The 16968-nt window shown below is 41.5% G+C and overlaps 1 long non-coding RNA gene across 1 annotated transcript in view; it reads right to left on the reverse strand.

The window, feature by feature from the left end:
• The window catches only part of LOC103882961, a 34857-nt gene that overhangs the window by 12372 nt on the left and 5517 nt on the right, over window positions 1–16968 (reverse strand). Inside the window, exons 3-4 of the long non-coding RNA XR_644974.3 lie at window positions 5032–5134; window positions 3970–4026 (exon numbers count right to left, since the gene is read on the reverse strand). This is a non-coding gene — a long non-coding RNA (uncharacterized LOC103882961). The remainder of the gene's footprint in view (window positions 1–3969; window positions 4027–5031; window positions 5135–16968) is intronic.

The raw sequence follows: 16968 nt of genomic DNA on the forward strand, positions 1-16968 counted from the left end.
CATTTCTTCCTGACACTTCAGTTACCTTCAATGAATTTGGAAAACCCCTTATTTTGATTCCCTCTGCATTTTCTACCACCAGGAAAAGTATTTCTGCCCTACCAGTGCTGTGATAGCATCTTGAATATGCCTCTATGAAAGCACATGCTGGCATCCACACTCTCCCTAAGCTGTGAGCAGAGACCACAGCCCATTCATCTCTGTATGCCATCACGCCACTAGCTCTGTGCCTGCTGCCTGGTGAGCCTTCCACATGCCTTTGCCAAATGAACAGGTAAATGTTGCCAATGTACTCAGCACATGACTAGTGTCTGGGCTCATCCCTTTGTGTTGCTTCTCACTGGCTTCTATTTTGAAGGGTGGCCTTTTTGTGAACTCCTGCCCTCGTTCTAGAATACATTCTCTTCTGAGCAAACAGTTCCCATCTCCACTTAGCATCCACACCCTTCCTTCCCTTGGAGCCAAGGAACCGTATTACATTAACAGGCATGCTTATTCTCAGAGGTGCTTCCCTGGGATGAGGTGTAACTTAATGCCAGCCTGACCACTCCGGGTCATTAAAGACCAGATGGTAATTTTTACAAGAGGAGCAAATGAACCCTACTAGCCTGGCCCAAATCCAACCTGGATAATTTCCTCCTGACTACACAATATCCCCCGTCTCATTTCAGACACAGAAATGATTTTTGCTTCATCCTCAGAAAGCTCGCCAGGCAGGGCCAGGCTGGCTTCTCCCCCCATCACTGTTGCATGGATGCAGGCTAGCACTGCAGCATTCATCTGGGGGGTCCATGAAGTGCTCTGGGGCAAGTAGGGCAATCGTAAATCTAAGGCTTTAATCATATATTTGGAAAAATAAGACTTAGTTAACTTGAATGAAAACACTTCATCTTCTAGTGCATTTTTAAGTGTTTTAAGCTACAAGAGTGACCAGAAGTTTATTGCACCTACAAAAAAAGGGGGAGGGTTTAATTTGGACATGAATTGTTTTTGTTAAAATCATAGAAATAATGGCTAATTCTCAGTCTAGGTAGTCCCTGGAATGGATCCGCTTTGACATTCAAGCTACGTAAAGTAGTCGTGGCATGGGTCTTCACTGGAGCAAATCCCATTACTTATTACTACGGAGAGAAGTTGGGGGATATAACAAGAACCGTGGATGCATGCTCAGCATGCTGCTGCTTGCATAGAGGAAGAACTGATTGGCAGACTGGATGGAACTGATCAGGTTGACTATGATATGTCCAGGGCCAAATGCCAAGGTCAAGAACACCCAGGGTGGACCTGATTGGCACAAGGCAAACAGATCAAGCACAAGGCATAAGTGAGTGAGGGCTGGTTAGGAACATCATTCCCCATAGGCCTGCAGGTCCTGACTCCTCTGCATGAGATTATCCAGAGCACACTGAATTCACTCGACGCATGGTCAAAGTCCCTAAAGTAGTTTATGATTATGTATTGGCTTGCCACTCTTGGAAAAACCTGTGGCTCAGAATTCTCCACAACTCCCTTTGTGTCGTTAGCCAGAGATATGGTTTGTATGGAATGGGCTGAAGCATATTTTCTGAACCCAGATAAACGTCAGGCAGTCTCAGAAGACCACGCATAGCTTATTGCAGGAACGTAGGGAAGTACTGACTTGCCCACAAACGCATTCTCTTCATCAGTAGACTTGGTTCAAGTGTGGCTCGGAGAAGCTATGTCTTGACTCAAGCTAATACTTAGTAATAAAGCTTCCTGGGAAAGGAAGACTGCCAAAGTTTAAGTGGTGGGTTTTTATGACCAGGATTATGGTCCATTAAGGGACGAGGATGAAAACACCAGCTTGTTTCATTTTGATCTCTTCTCTAGGCCGAACCACCATCCTATTTCCAATTAAAGTCCCACAAGAAAAATGCTGACGTTTCTCCTCCAGAAACAATCCTCCTGGCTCTTTCCCAAAAAACCCACCATCATCTGAAGCCACATCCTCACAGCATCAAGATTCTGCAGTTTTGTTTTCTCCAAGAGAATAAATGGCCTATAAATAAAGTGAGCATTCATTGATTTTTTTTAATGAGAAAAGAGAGCACATGAAATCTGTTCAATCTGAATGGGATGTGGAAACAGTGTTCCCTTCACTGATGGAGAATGAGAGTCCTTCCCATTGATGATCTTGGCTTCGTGCTGAGAAGGGGTACATCAGCACCTAACTATTACAGTGAAACCACATGACCATGAAACATTATTCAGCTTCCACATTAACCTTGCCCTGTGGCTCAGGAAATGAGAGTGAACAACCTTATTCCTTCAGTAGTTCGTTCCAACAATGACTGCCATGCATGGCAAAGAAAGGCTCCTTCACTTCCAGATGTGGTCCGGTCATTTTTGAGACCAAGGTGCACAGGTGTCATAAGGGCACTCTAGGCAAATCCTACTGGGTAAGAATACTGGGATGGAGAAATTAAACAACTATTCAACTATTTAGGAAGGCTTGGATCTGTCCCACATTTCAAAGGATGTCAATGTGATAAACTATTCTTTGGACTTTTCCAATAATAAGTTTTTAAAAATAGCTTTGCATCATGTATTGAAATAAATTTCAGTCTAACCAAAGAGATCTCATATGTATATAAGGAATCTCTCAAAAGCTATTCAAAAGGAGGTAAAAATGAATAATAATAAACTATTTTTATAAGAAATATTGAAGAACCCTATCAAGAAAAATATCTAATAGGTTGTAAAATAAAGTCATCTTTAGGTTAATACAAGAAAGCCCCAAGAAAGATAAGCGAATTTCTCTTTCAGAATATTTTCATCAAGCCAAGAGATTTCAAATAAATCCAAACTGAAAACAAAACAAAATGGAAGTTCTAACATCACTTGGCTTATGTGTGTCCTGTCAACACTTATTACATAACACATTCACCTATTTCTGAACACACAAAAGGAAAATATCCTTCATGGACAGCCAGACCAAATGTTTGTTAATGGAAAATTAAGGACAAATGCAAATTTTTGCAACAACTATAATTTGGCTCAAATTGTTTTTCTGTCTCTCCTCTCCTTCCTATGGCCCACCCCAGGATACATTTATCCCAAATGATTGTTTGGTTTATCTTCATATAGCAAGGCGTGCGAGGCATGATATGTCCAATGGGAAGATTTTCCTTTTTTCTTTACCCATGCTTTAAGATTTTCTAGGGCCTGGGGGGAAGGAAGATGTCTGTGGGCTGTGGGCTGTGGGCTGAGGTTATCCCCTGGCTGGGAGTTGGATGAAGAATTCCTCTTTAGTAGGAACGCCTTCTTCCAGAGGGTGTTCCGAGGGGACAGAGGTGACATACATTGAACCTAGAGGCTTGATGCAATCGAAATTTAAACTTGCAATCTGCTTTTATGTAATTACAGATAACAGATAAGCTACAAATGGCCACCAAAAACATCTCTTTCAAGTTACCATATCCTAAAGATGACTAAATGAACTGCTGGAATTTTCAGGGAGAATTAATATTTAATGGGAGGTATCTTAGTCTGCTCAGGCTGCCATAACCAAGTACCACGGACTTGGGGGCTTGAACAATAGAAATTCGTTTTTCCACTGATCTGAAGGCTGGGAAGTCCAAGATCAAGATGCCAGCAGAGTTGGTGTCTGATAAGAACTCTCTTCTTGGGTTGCAGATGGCCACTTTCTCACTGTTTCTTCACATGGTGAAGAGAGAGAGCAAGAGGAAAAAAGGAGAGAATGACTGCTCTGATGTCTCTACTAATAAGGACACTAATTCTATCCATCAGAGCCCCACCCGCATGACCTCATCTAGCCTGAATTACTTCTGTAATGGCCTTGTCACCAAATACAGTCACATACTTAGTGGTTGGAGCTTCAATCTATTAATTTGGTGGGAAGAACAAAGTTCAGTCCATGGTAGAGGGGTAATATTCAAAATATTTAACCACTGATACAGGCCCCAACCAATCAGAAGAGATGCTTACCACATCTGCCAGCTGGACTGGTTCATGCAAGCTGAGTATTAGCTCTGCCCTATGAACCTGGAAAACAAAAAAAAAAAGCAGTTTTCCTTTTGACCTCCTCCTGGAAAAGTCTCCACTGTGTATTTAAAAGATGGCTCTGGCCAGGTGTAGTGGCTCACAACTGTAATCCCAGCACTTTGGGAGGCTGAGGAGGGCGAATCACTTGAGATTGGGAGTTTGGGACCAGCCTGGCCAACATGGTGAAACCCTGTCCCTACTAAAAACATTTTAAAAAATTAGCTGGGTGTGGTGGCAGACACCTGTAAGTCCAGCTATTTGTGGGGGCTGAGGCAGGAGATTCACTTCAACCCAGGAGGCTTAGGTTGCAGTGAGCTGAGATGGCCCCACTACACTCCAGCCTGGGCGACAAAGTGAGATTCTGTCTCAAAAAAAAAAAAATAATAATAATAATAATAATAATAATAATTTAAAAAATAAATAAAAGATGGCTCCTACATAGTGCATTGCCCAAAATAATGTAAAAATAGGTCCTATCCATTCCTGCATGGAAGTAACATGTTGCTTTATCAATATAAATATATTTTAATTTATCAATCTATTAATAGTGTTTATCTGGGGAGAAGAAAATTGTAGGAAGCGTTCATTGTATAGATTGTATAGTTTTATCATGTGCATGTATTATTTTGTAATCAAAAAGCAAGCTTTCAACCTCTTTTAGTTTGTAAATATGCCCACTCTTTAGTCCTTAAAATCCTAAAAAAAAAGAAAAAAATCAACTACACTAGTTTTGCCTGTGGTTTTTCCTGTTGGAATTAAACTATTGCATGAAGAGATGTATCTGTACTAAACATAAAAACAACTTTTTTCATTCATGTGGATAGTTTATTTCTTGTTCCAGAGTTCACTTTTTAAAAAAATGTCAAAAATGACAAATTTCTAAATGAGAAATTGAAAATGTTTACAAAGACCATTCTAATGGCATTCAAAGGAGTGGCTGTCAGGAGGACCCCAGCCACTCTTTAAGCATGGTTACAGTCTCTCTCCCCTAAATAATGAACTCACCCCTTTTCTTCCTCAGCATTTGAAGAATGAAGTCTTATTTCCCCAAAAGGTGATGTTATGTCCACAAGGAAGACAGCCCAGATCGTGTTTCCACATGGGTTTCCTGCATGATATCTGTGTTAGTTTCACAAGCTATACTGCAAGATACTTAGTACGCCTCCCAGTAAACACTGGAATCACTGTCTGAGCATTATGACATTTACTAATTATCCCTGGGATGTAGTCCTCCTGAGGACGACTGCATCTAACCAAGCTAGACCACTTATAGTATCCAAAACATTCCATGCAATGCTGTGCCTCTGGACTCATTACATATTCTGTTTCTTGTAATTGAAATGTTCATCTGACCTTTCTTCTTTGTCTATTGAATTATTATTCACCCTTTCTAACTTCGTAAAGGCTTTCCCCATTCTCCTCATGCCACATCTCCCATGCCCAGCTTTGAATATTGCATTTCATTAGCCAATGAGTTTATATACAAATAACTCAAAACCTGAATAACAATGGCTTTCAACCAAAAGACAAATAAGTCTAAAAGGGAATCAATTCAATACTGTTTCAGTAGCTCAATTTTATTATTCAAAACTCATGCCTTTTCCTTCCTTCAATCAACCATCATCAGTATATTGGCTTTTCATCCTTTGGCTAATTGACTCATGGTTGCAAGGTGGCTGCCAGAACTCTAACATCATGCCCTCACACCACTGTTCCAGTTAAGCAGGAAAGAGATTATCAGAAGAAACATGTTTTTTTCATCTGGGAAGTAAATCTGCACTCACAGACATCTCCCTGTGTCTCATTAGCCACAACTGTTCCACAAGAACATGCCCCAAAGAGGCTGAGTGAGAAAGTGAGACTGCATTAAGGGATAGTATGATACTATGATTGGCTTAGCCACAAAGTATTTTATACTTTATGGCTGGCCATATTCACACACACACACACACGCCAATCAAGGTGCTGAAGGTAAGGTAAGGAGAAAGGGAAGAATGGCAGTTCAGCAGGCATCTCACAGTGCCTGCAAACTTGTGAATCTCTCTCTGTAGGGCATCTGCAAACCAAGAAATGAGGGATTGGGTCTTATTCGCTTTGGATTCCTCAGACTCCAGCAGAACAATAAAACAAAGTTTTCCTCTGGGAACAGAGTTTGGATTCAGCTGCCACACCCAACAAAAGGCAACGGGTATGCCTGGGATCAAGACCAGGTCCCAACCATCTCTCTGTAATTCCAGTCCTTTCTTTCTCTCTCAAGTAAGTCTGCAGCTCAGTATCCCTCAGCAATACCGGCCCACTCTATATATAACTAGATGATGATAGTAAAATAACTGTTTATATTTTACATAGCACTTTGGAAGGCCTTTTGTTTAACCCTAACGTCTACCCTGAAGGTAAATAGTATGATCCCTATTTTACAGAGAGGAACACAGGCTCAAGGAGGGTAAGGGTGGTTGCCCGAGTCCACGAAGCTTAAGGCAGCAGTTATGAGGCTGCATCACAGGCCACCTGACTGTATGTCTGCTTCAGTCACTCTCTGCTCCTCACACACCCTGGGGCTGCTCTGAGCTAGAAGTAAGCAAAATCTTGGGTAAGACTCCATGAAATTCCAGACCCTCACCATCCCAAGAGGAATAAGCTCCCTATCGCCATCCAAGCTCTTACAGAATGAGCCCAGTGTCTACACTACAGGAAAGAGACAAGAAATAGTCTTTCTGTCTCCACCTGGGAATGACTGACACATTGCAAGAGAAGATTTCAGGGCTTCATATGGACCCAATATAAAGGACCCAACCTCTTCTAAAAGTAGAGAAGCAAGTGTAAGTGTTTGTTTAGGATAATAAAATCCAATGAATAGTAAATAAACATGCTTATTGGCAGCCCAAAATGGGTTGACTCCCAAACAAAATGCAAAATCAGACCTTGCTGTCTAACAGAAAACTAAGCCATGTCAGCAGCTACTTTATGAAATAAATATAAAAACAGACTCACACATGATTCTGAGATAACAGACACAGGTTCTTTTTAGATTTAAATCATGTGCCCTATTATTAAAAGCATTAATAGAAATGTTCCCTGAATGTTTACAAGGTGTTTACTCAGTTTCTATACTGAAAGTCAGGACATCTTGGTACTGAAAATATTTCATGCCCAACAGTTACACAAAACCACTATTTCTTCGGTTTATAGCCCCTCTTAATCTCTTTGTGGAAATCTCCAGACCTCAACTACATTCCTTGAAATTTTACAGGGCACAAGAGGAACAGAAATCAGCTCAAAATGAATATGTGTATTCAGAAATGCATTGAGATTTTTCCAACTTTTCAGGTACCTCATACAAATTAATCTTCTTAAGGGCCCTGGTGGTCTCTGAATCACTGCTTCACTTCCCCACTTCTCAGCACCCCCATTGTATTCTCTTGATAGGAATAACTGCCAGATCATTAGGGAAGAAAAAGTTTATTGAGTCAAGATCTGGGAGGGCCGCCACAAGGTCAGGAGCAGGTACCACCAGTTTTACATAATTTTTGCATCTGCACCAATTTGATTTAAGGTTATAAGTGGAATTTATTGTTGAGCATTGTATTATAAAAAAGTAGTTTATACCATATTGTCTCATATTTATTATGATTCAGTCAAAAGTGAATTGTACACATGCTGTCTGCGATGAGCTGATACAATGGGAAAAAAAAATCCTGGCTTTCAAAAAACACATTTGTTCTCCTTTCCGTTGTCTTTAATGGTTTACTTAGGTGAAAGAAAAATTGTTTTAATGTTAAAACTGTATCTTTTCCTGTGGCACTAATCATCAAATTGAAATTATTAGAATTTTTAAAAAGCAGAAGGAAGTCGAACATGATGTGTTAGGATAATGGCAATAGAGAAAAATAGAATTGTTTGAGTGAAACGCATAAAATAAAGAAATTATTTAGGATCTGCAAGAAGAAAACAAATGTGTAGACGTGCAGGATAAACCATTCTGTAATTTCAGGCTTCTAACAAAAAGAAAAACAAAGTCACTCGCTTACCATTTCTTGTTTAGACTGTACCTCTAGGAAGAAAAGGGAATTGATGTCTACTCTCTCAAGCAGGGTGACAATTGAGAGTAACTTAATGGCCACTGGAAACTTCCCCAGGTTGGTTTGTTTGTTTATTTATGTATTTATTTTAGTGATAGATTCTCACTCCGTCACCCAAGCTGGAGAGCAGTGGTGCGATCATAGCTCACTGCACCCTCAACCTCCCCAGCTCAAGTGATCCTCCCACCTCAGCCTTCCAGGTAGCTGGGACTACAGGCACGCACACCATGTCTGGCTAATTTTGTGTATTTTCTGTAGAGAAAATACACCATGTTGGCCAGGCTTTTCTCGAACTCATGGGCTCAAGAGATTCTTCTGCCTTGGCCTCCCAAAGTGCTAGGATTACAGGTTTGAGCCACCGCGCCTGGCTGCAGATTCTTTTTTAGAAGGCAAACTGGCCATTATTTTTTTTTTCTATACCAACCCTGCTACTATTTCCCAGAAATTTCAAAATTTCTGGTTGATGTATCTAAATTAGTAATTCCATCATTCCAAGAGTGAATTACACACTTTAAGCTCATGGGAACATCAGAATCCCCTCTGAGACTACAACCAGATTCCAGGATCTAGCTTACTCCTCCTTTAATGTGTCCTTAGTCATGGTTGTAATATTACTGGAGTGCAAAAGAGCACTAAAAAAATTTTTTTTTTTTTTAAATTTACTTCTTGGTCGATTGCTGAGACTCATGATCAGAGGCGCCCCTAGTGGCTGCCTCAGGATAGGGAGACTGATTACCGTTTGGCCATTTTTTTTACCCAATTCTTTTATAAAGGTCTCACATAATCTCACAGGTGCACTTAATGTTTTTCGTTCGGCTTAGTTTGATTTCCTCTGCCTCTTACCATTCACCATGTGCTTCAATATCCTAAATGGCCGTTTTTAATATGTATAAATAAAATAATACCATGTCTGGGACTTGCCTCAAAACATGCCAGAGGGACCTGTAATTGAAACAAGGTTGGCCATGACTGGTCATCTTCGAACCTGGGTGATGAGTACAAAAAGGGTTCATTATGCCTCTCTCTCTACTTCTGTACATGTTTAAATCTATTTTCCAATACAATTTATGTAAATATTGTTGTTAAGAAGTGTTATCATTCTGGTTTGGGGGGTTTGGGTTTTTTTCTCTTTTGTTTTGGAGAATTTACATGTATCTTTCTCCTGGACAGCCAGGCTAATTAATGATCTGGTTTACTCTGGGTGGCTGTAGGAGGGTGGCCGTTTGCTAAGAGTCAGGATACAGACACTTCATTTTATTCTACACAGAGACTGCTACTGATCCATGAGCCAGAGCCAATGCTGAGTTTTATAAAACCCACACGTGGAATTCCCTTATAGGTAGAATTCCATCTGCTGTTCATGAAAGGCTGGTTGGAAAGAAGATGGGCCACCCTTGGCTCTCCCTACCCCAAACCTGCTAGTCACTTAGGCAGAGAAGAAGAGGCACTTCAAGTCCATGGGGAGAAGGGGGATGAAAGGGAAGTGGCACAAGAGACACCTGGTTCCCAAGGAAACTTAACTCAAAAGTGGAAGGCTGAGACCACACTGGGTGTCAGTCATCAGCCTGACAAACAGTGGGTTAACTGAGACTGTTCTAATTTGAAACACTGAGAATTGGAGGCCCAAGAGAATGATAGTATCTGGCAAATATATCCTGAATTAAAATGAATCTCACTTTATTCCTTCCCTTTCCCCTGGAAAAACAACTCTTTAGTTGAAGGATCTCCAAGGTTTTCTTGATTTTCAAAATTAATCTCTCTCTGGATCCGTTACTAGAATGCAGAGAGTGCAATTATTCCAGAATCATGTGCTTTTTCAGGGCTCTGAAGACTGGAAAGTCTCTGTGTTCTCATTGCAGCTCAGCTCTCCATTAGACCAGCCTCAGAAAATGTTAATAATTAGAAAGGAGCTGGGTGCCTGTCTGAGGCTTTGTTTCTTTGTATCTTGAATGTTTTCTCTGTAGTGTTGATACTAAAACCTGCTCCATTTTTATAAAATCAGAGCCATCAACAAACGGTGTCCTTACACAACCCAATGTCATGGTTGTTAGATAAAAATGATTCTCATCGCCTCAAAGAGAGATCTCCAGATTTTTTAAATCATCCACCCCATCAGTGAAAAATTGTAGGAACTGTATACACATACACATACACTTGATCTTTAACAATGTATACAAGCACAGAAGTTGGGAAAAGGAAACCCTATTTGATAAATTATGCTGGGAAAACTGGCTAGCCACACCTCATGTTTTCATACTTATTTGAATAATTTAATGTATTTAAATAATTTAATTGAATATAAATTATTCAATTATTTACTTATAAATTATAGCCCTATTGAAATAATAGGAAAATAGTGTCAAAATATATAATAGTGTGCTATGCCCTCTTCTAAGCACTTTACATATATGAATGTTTCTGTCTTTATAATAACTCTATCAGATGGGTAATGTTATTTTTTCATTTTGCCAATGAAGAAGCTAGTGCACACAGAGGGTTAGTTACTAACCCAAAGGAATGGGAATGCCATTAGGAAGTGACAGAGTCAAAATTCAAACCCTGGCCATTTCGTTCCAGAGTCTATCTCTTAAGTAGTAGATTAATACATGATAGAACAGAAAGAGAAAGAAGGTGAAAGAGAAGGGAAAGGGGAAAAAGGAAGGAAAAGGAGTGAAAAAAATCACCAACTGATGAGATTTTTTTTTAAAGAAAATTAGAAAATTTTCTTTTAAATTTTCTTCTTCTTCCAGCCCCCAAAATGTATCATCTTGCACACTCCCAGAGGCTCCTACCTCCTCCCCACACCAGGATGGAAACCATTAACCTAAATGTTGCTTCCTTGGAAGCTGGTAGAAAACCCTCTGGGAGGGCTTGAGAGCTACAGATTCTGCAGCTGATCCCTAGTATTCAGTGTAATCAGGGTGATTCAGGACCTTTGATGGCATAAATAAGTTTCCATGTGATAACGGCTTGTCTAGGTGTGAACCAATGTTCTCACCATCTTCTGGCTACATTTCTGGGCACCATTATACTTTGCTTACATTCATATTATTATTTATTCTCTGAAGAGCTTTGTCCTGTGTTGTCAGGAAAACAAAGAGATTTAAAAAAAAAAAGTGCTGAGGACTAAAGTGACCATTCACAATATAGTCTTAGAATCACGGAAGATCCACGTGCGAGCCAAGGGGGTGTCTAGCACCCTGGGGCCATTGCCAGCTTCATGCCAGGCAAAGAGGAAATGGGCACCAAACACGATGACAAACTCTAAATGCCGTCCCCACTGGCCCTCCAGGGAAAACATTCTCATGGTGCAAGTTTTGCCCTCCCTTTCTCCACCACATTGAAGTCAGTGCCCAGGGGGCATAGTGATATTTAAAAGTAGAGATGATCTAGACTTTCCAAATGCCCCAACCCAGACAAACCTCACTATGTGTCAATCCTAGTGGACTGAGCAAGTCGAGTGAGGATGAGCGCATGAAAAATGGGCCTGTTGTCATCTCTTAGGAGAGGAGGAAGAGGACTCACATTTTACCAAGTGCATTTCACATTCCTCATATCCTATCACCTCTAGGCTGCAGAAAATGGGGAGAGTGAGGCACAGAGTGGGGCTCATCACATCAGACCCCACTGTGTGAGGCCTGCCTCTGTGAGGCCCACCTGTTTGGGCCCCTGGTTACCCTGTGACCCTACTTCCTACCACTCTCCCTTAGTGACCAGCCTTAGTCACCTTGTGGCAGTCACTGTCCCTCCTGCTGCCCCTCTAATGTGCCAAGCAAGCACCATCCACAGGGCCGTTGTATATGCTGCCCCCTCAGCCAGGAATAGATTTCCCAGAAAGTCACCTGCTCAGTCTCTTGCTTCACTCAGACCTCTGCTTAAGCATCACCTCCTTAAAACGCACCTTCCCTTGCCCCTTCATCTATCATAGCACCTCACTCTGCATCCATCACCTGCTCTATTTTTCTTCAAAAGCTTTATCTCTATGCAATACAAAATTATACATAGATATTTTCTATATTGATGTCTCCCCTGACAAAAGAAGGAAAACTCCATAAAGACAGAAACATTCTCTAGTTTGTCCCGCAACACATCCTCAATGCCTAGAATGGTGCCTGGTACATATTGAGCATTCAGTAAGTATCTGTTGAATAAATTTCACGAAGAGTGTAGTCCAAACACAAGTCCCTCTGAGTATAAAACTCCTACTCTATTCTCCCTTCATGGGAACAATCCATATGACTTATTCTCAGAGCCTGCTGCATGAGAAAGAGAGTCCTCTTTCTCTGCCCCCGCCACCCAGCACCTCAATACACACATATAAAGCCACTGTCCGGAACTGCCATCTGCCACTTCCGGGTGAGGCTGAGACGTCAGCTGAGGCTGCATGGCACCACTGTCATCTGGCTCCGGTTACCTCTCACTGTATGGAAGCCTGAGAGTTCCCTCCAAGGGGCAACATCTCCCCGCTGCCCTGGCTCTGCATTCCAGCATTTCTTCTCTGAATCCATCACGCAGGACAATGGATTAGCAAAAATCCAAGGAAAATGCAAAGAACATTTCAGACATGGTGGAGGCAGACACAGCCATTTCAGCATGGAATGTCAGAGACAAGGCCAAGAAAAACTGCACAGTTTCAATAACCGAGAAAATTCCAGAAATCAGGTCAAGCCAAAGGTGGCTTTTCAGTGAACATTAAATCAAATCCTCTATCAAGTGCTGTAAGGTCCTTGGAGGACATGGTATACCCACTGTCTCCTCTGGGGATCGGTATACATATCACTTACGTTTTCATTTAAAAGCATGAAATGAGACTTTAGAAAAATAATAACATTGACCCTACAAGTAACTGAAATTGCAGTTTAGTAGTTTGCCTTGTGATTTTGGTGAGTCTACAACACCTGGAAAATCGGGTAACTCCCACCCCAATACTGCGCGCTACCAAGGATCTTAGCAAACGGGCACACCAGGAGACTATATCCCACACCTGGCCGGGAGGGTCCCACGCCCACGGAGCCTCCCTCATTGCTAGCACAGCAGTCTGCGATCTCCCAGCAAGGCAGCAGCGAGGCTGGAGGAGGGGCGCCCGCCATTGCTGAGGCTTAAGTAGATAAAGCGGCTGGGAAGCTTGAACTGGGTGGAGCTCACAGCAGCTCAAGGAGTCCTGCCTGTCTCTGTAGACTCCACCTCTGGGGACAGGGCACAGCTAAACAACAGCAACAACAACAAAAAGCAGCTGAAACCTCTGCAGACGCAAACGACTCTGTCTGACAGCTTTGAAGAGAGCAGTGGATCTCCCAACACGGAGGTTGAGATCTGAGAATGGACAGACTGCCTGCTCAAGTGGGTCCCTGACCCCTGAGTAGCCTAACTGGGAGACATCCCCCACTAGGGGCAGACTGACACCCCACACCTCACAGGGTGGAGTACACCCCTGAGAGGAAGCTTCCAAAGCAAGAATCAGACAGGTACACTCGCTGTTCAGCAATATTCTATCTTCTGCAGCCTCTGCTGCTGCTACCCAGGCAAACAGGGTCTGGAGTGGACCTCAAGCAATCTCCAACAGACCTACAGCTGAGGGTCCTGACTGTTAGAAGGAAAACTAACAAACAGGAAGGACACCCACACCAAAATCCCATCAGTACGTCACCATCATCAAAGACCAGAGGCAGATAAAACCACAAAGATGGGGGAAAAGCAGGGCAGAAAAGCTGGAAATTCAAAAAATAAGAGTGCATCTCCCCCTGCAAAGGAACGCAGCTCATCGCCACAACGGATCAAAGCTGGACGGAGAATGACTTTGACGAGATGAGAGAAGAAGGCTCCAGTCCATCAAACTTCTCAGAGCTAAAGGAGGAATTACGTACCCAGCGCAAAGAAACTAAAAATCTTGAGAAAAGAGTGGAAGAATTGATAACTAGAATAATTAATGCAGAGAAGGCCATAAACGAACGGACAGAGATGAAAACCATGACACGAGAAATACGTGACAAATGCACAAGCTTCAGTAACCGACTCGATCAACTGGAAGAAAGAGTATCAGTGATTGAGGATCAAATGAATGAAATGAAGCAAGAAGAGAAACCTAAAGAAAAAAGAAGAAAAAGAAATGAACAAAGCCTGCAAGAAGTATGGGATTATGTAAAAAGACCAAATCTACATCTGATTGGGGTGCCTGAAAGTGAGGGGGAAAATGGAACCAAGTTGGAAAACACTCTTCAGGATATCATCCAGGAGAACTTCCCCAACCTAGTAGGGCAGGCCAACATTCAAATTCAGGAAATACAGAGAACGCCACAAAGATACTCCTCGAGAAGAGCAACTCCAAGACACATAATTGCCAGATTCACCAAAGTTGAAATGAAGGAAAATATCTTAAGGGCAGCCAGAGTGATTTTGGTGAGTCTAAAGAGCCTTAAAGTAGCAAATGTAAAGAATTCGGGGTGATGAAATTCAGTTGGGAGTAACTTTCTTCTGAGTAAGGAGTTTCATCTGAAATCGTTGTGAGACAGATTAAGGTCTTCTTCACGCCAGGAGGCTCTGTGCATTGTGTGTTCTTCTAAGGACAGAACAGGGTTTCCAAAGAGCACTTTTCATGGTCCTGACCAATGAATCAATATGTTCACTGCTTCTGCAATTGTCCATCTGCCAATGAAGGGAGAAGCAAGTGCTCTGTGGCCCTCATTTCCATCAGAACTAGTTTTTTCCTGCACACCTGATCCTTCCTGTGATTCCTGCCAATGGTGAGAACAAAGAGAAAACAGGCAGACTTTTCAGAGAGTGAACCATGAGGTTATAGAAGGGGCTAGGAAACGTTCTCACCAAGATAGGTGTCCCAGGTTCCCACCATGCACACATCTTCTTGGATATTAAGAATTAGTAAGTTTAGGGAGATTTGATAGCCTAAATTATAAATGAAAGTAAAATGCCTATATGAATGAATAAATAAAACGTGGTATATCCCATTCAGTGGAGTATTATTCAGCCACAAAAAGGAGTGAAGTACTGATACACACTGCAATGTGGTGAAAATACTATGCTAGGTGAAAGAAGACAGTCACAAAAGACAGCCTATTGTATGATTTCATTTATATGAAATGTCCAGAATAGGCAAATCTATAGAGACAGAAAATAGATTAGTGGTTGCTTGTGGCTTGGGGGCCAAGAAGATGAAGGGATGAGGTGTGACAAGTAAAGGATAAGGGGTTTCTTTCTGGGGTATGAAACATTCTAAAATTGACTGTGAGGATTGTTGCACAGATTTGTGAATGCACTAAAAACCATTAAATTGTACACTTTATTAATTAATTTTTTTTTTTAGATGGAGCCTCGCTCTGTCACCCATACTGGAGTGCAGTGGCGCAATCTTGGCTCACAACAACCTCCGCCTCGCAGGTTCAGGCGATTCTCCTGCCTCAGCCTCCACAGTAGCTGGGATTACAGGCATGTACCACCACACTTGGCTAATTTTTTGTATTTTTAGTGGAGACAGGATTTTGCCATGTTGGTCAGGCTGGTCTCGAACTCCTGACCTCAAGTTATCCACCCTCCTTGGCCCCCCAAAGTACTGGGATTACAGCCATGAGCCACAGTGCCCAGCCCAAACTGTATGCTTTAAATGGGTGAATTCTATGGTATACAAACTATATCTCAATAAAGCTCTTTTTTAAAGCGAAACAAGATGAAATGCCTAGTCTGCACCTGCCATAATCAATCTTAAAATGCATCTCAAGGTATTGTTTTCAAATTGTGCATTGGTCATGGAATCAACTTAGTGCACTGTATCAAACATTTTTTAAAACTAAAATAGACAGACCTACAGCTAGTATCCTACTGAATGGGAAAAAAAACTGAAAGCCTTTCCTCTAAGATCTGAAACAAGACAAGGATGCCCACTTTCACTACTGTCATTCAATGTAGTGCTGGAAGTCCTACCTAGAGCAATCAGACAAAATAAAGAAATAAAGGGCATCCAAATTGGAAAGGAAGAAGTCAAATTATCCTTGTTTGCAAATGACACGATCTTATGTTTGGAAAACCTAAAGACTCTACCAAAAAACTGTTAGAACTGATAAATGAATTCAGTTAAGTTGCAGGATATAAAATCAACGTAAAAAATCAGTAACATTCCTATATGCCAACAGTGAACAATCTAAAAAGAAATCAGCCAGGCACGGTGGCTCACGCCTGTAATCTCAGCACTTTGGGAGGCCGAGGTGGGCAGATCACGAGGTCAGGAGTTCGAGACAAGCCTGACCAACATGGTGAAACCCCATTTCTACTAAAAATACAAAAAAAAAAAAAAAAAAAATTAGCCAGGTGCGGTGGCATGCGCCTGTAATCTCAGCCACTCAGGAGGCTGAGGCAGGAGAATTGCTTGAACCCAGGAGGTGGAGATTGCAGTGAGCCGAGATCACACCATTGCATTCCAGGCTGGGCAACAGAGCAAGACTCTGTCTCAAAAAAAAAAAAAAAAGGAAAGAAGAGAAAAGAAAAGGAAATAAAGGAAAGGAAAGGAAAGGAAAGAAGGAAGGAAGGAAAGAAATCACATGTACAATAACCACAGATAAAATAAAATACCCAGGAATAAACTTAACCGAGGAAGTAAAAGACCTCTGCGATAAAAACTATAAAACACTGATGTAAGAAGTTGAAGAGTACACCCAAAAATGGAAAGATATTCCATGTTCATGCATTGGAAGAATCAATATTGTTAAAAGGTCCATACTATCCAAAGCAATGCACAGAGTCAATGCAATCCCTATCAAAATACCAATGACATTCTTCACAGAAACAGAAAAAATATCCTAAAATTTATGTAGAATCACAAAAGACCTAAAATTGCCAAAGCCATACTGAGCAAAAA

The sequence above is a fragment of the Papio anubis genome, chromosome 4 (genome assembly GCF_008728515.1).
Source record: "Papio anubis isolate 15944 chromosome 4, Panubis1.0, whole genome shotgun sequence".
Taxonomy (NCBI): Eukaryota; Metazoa; Chordata; class Mammalia; order Primates; family Cercopithecidae; genus Papio; species Papio anubis.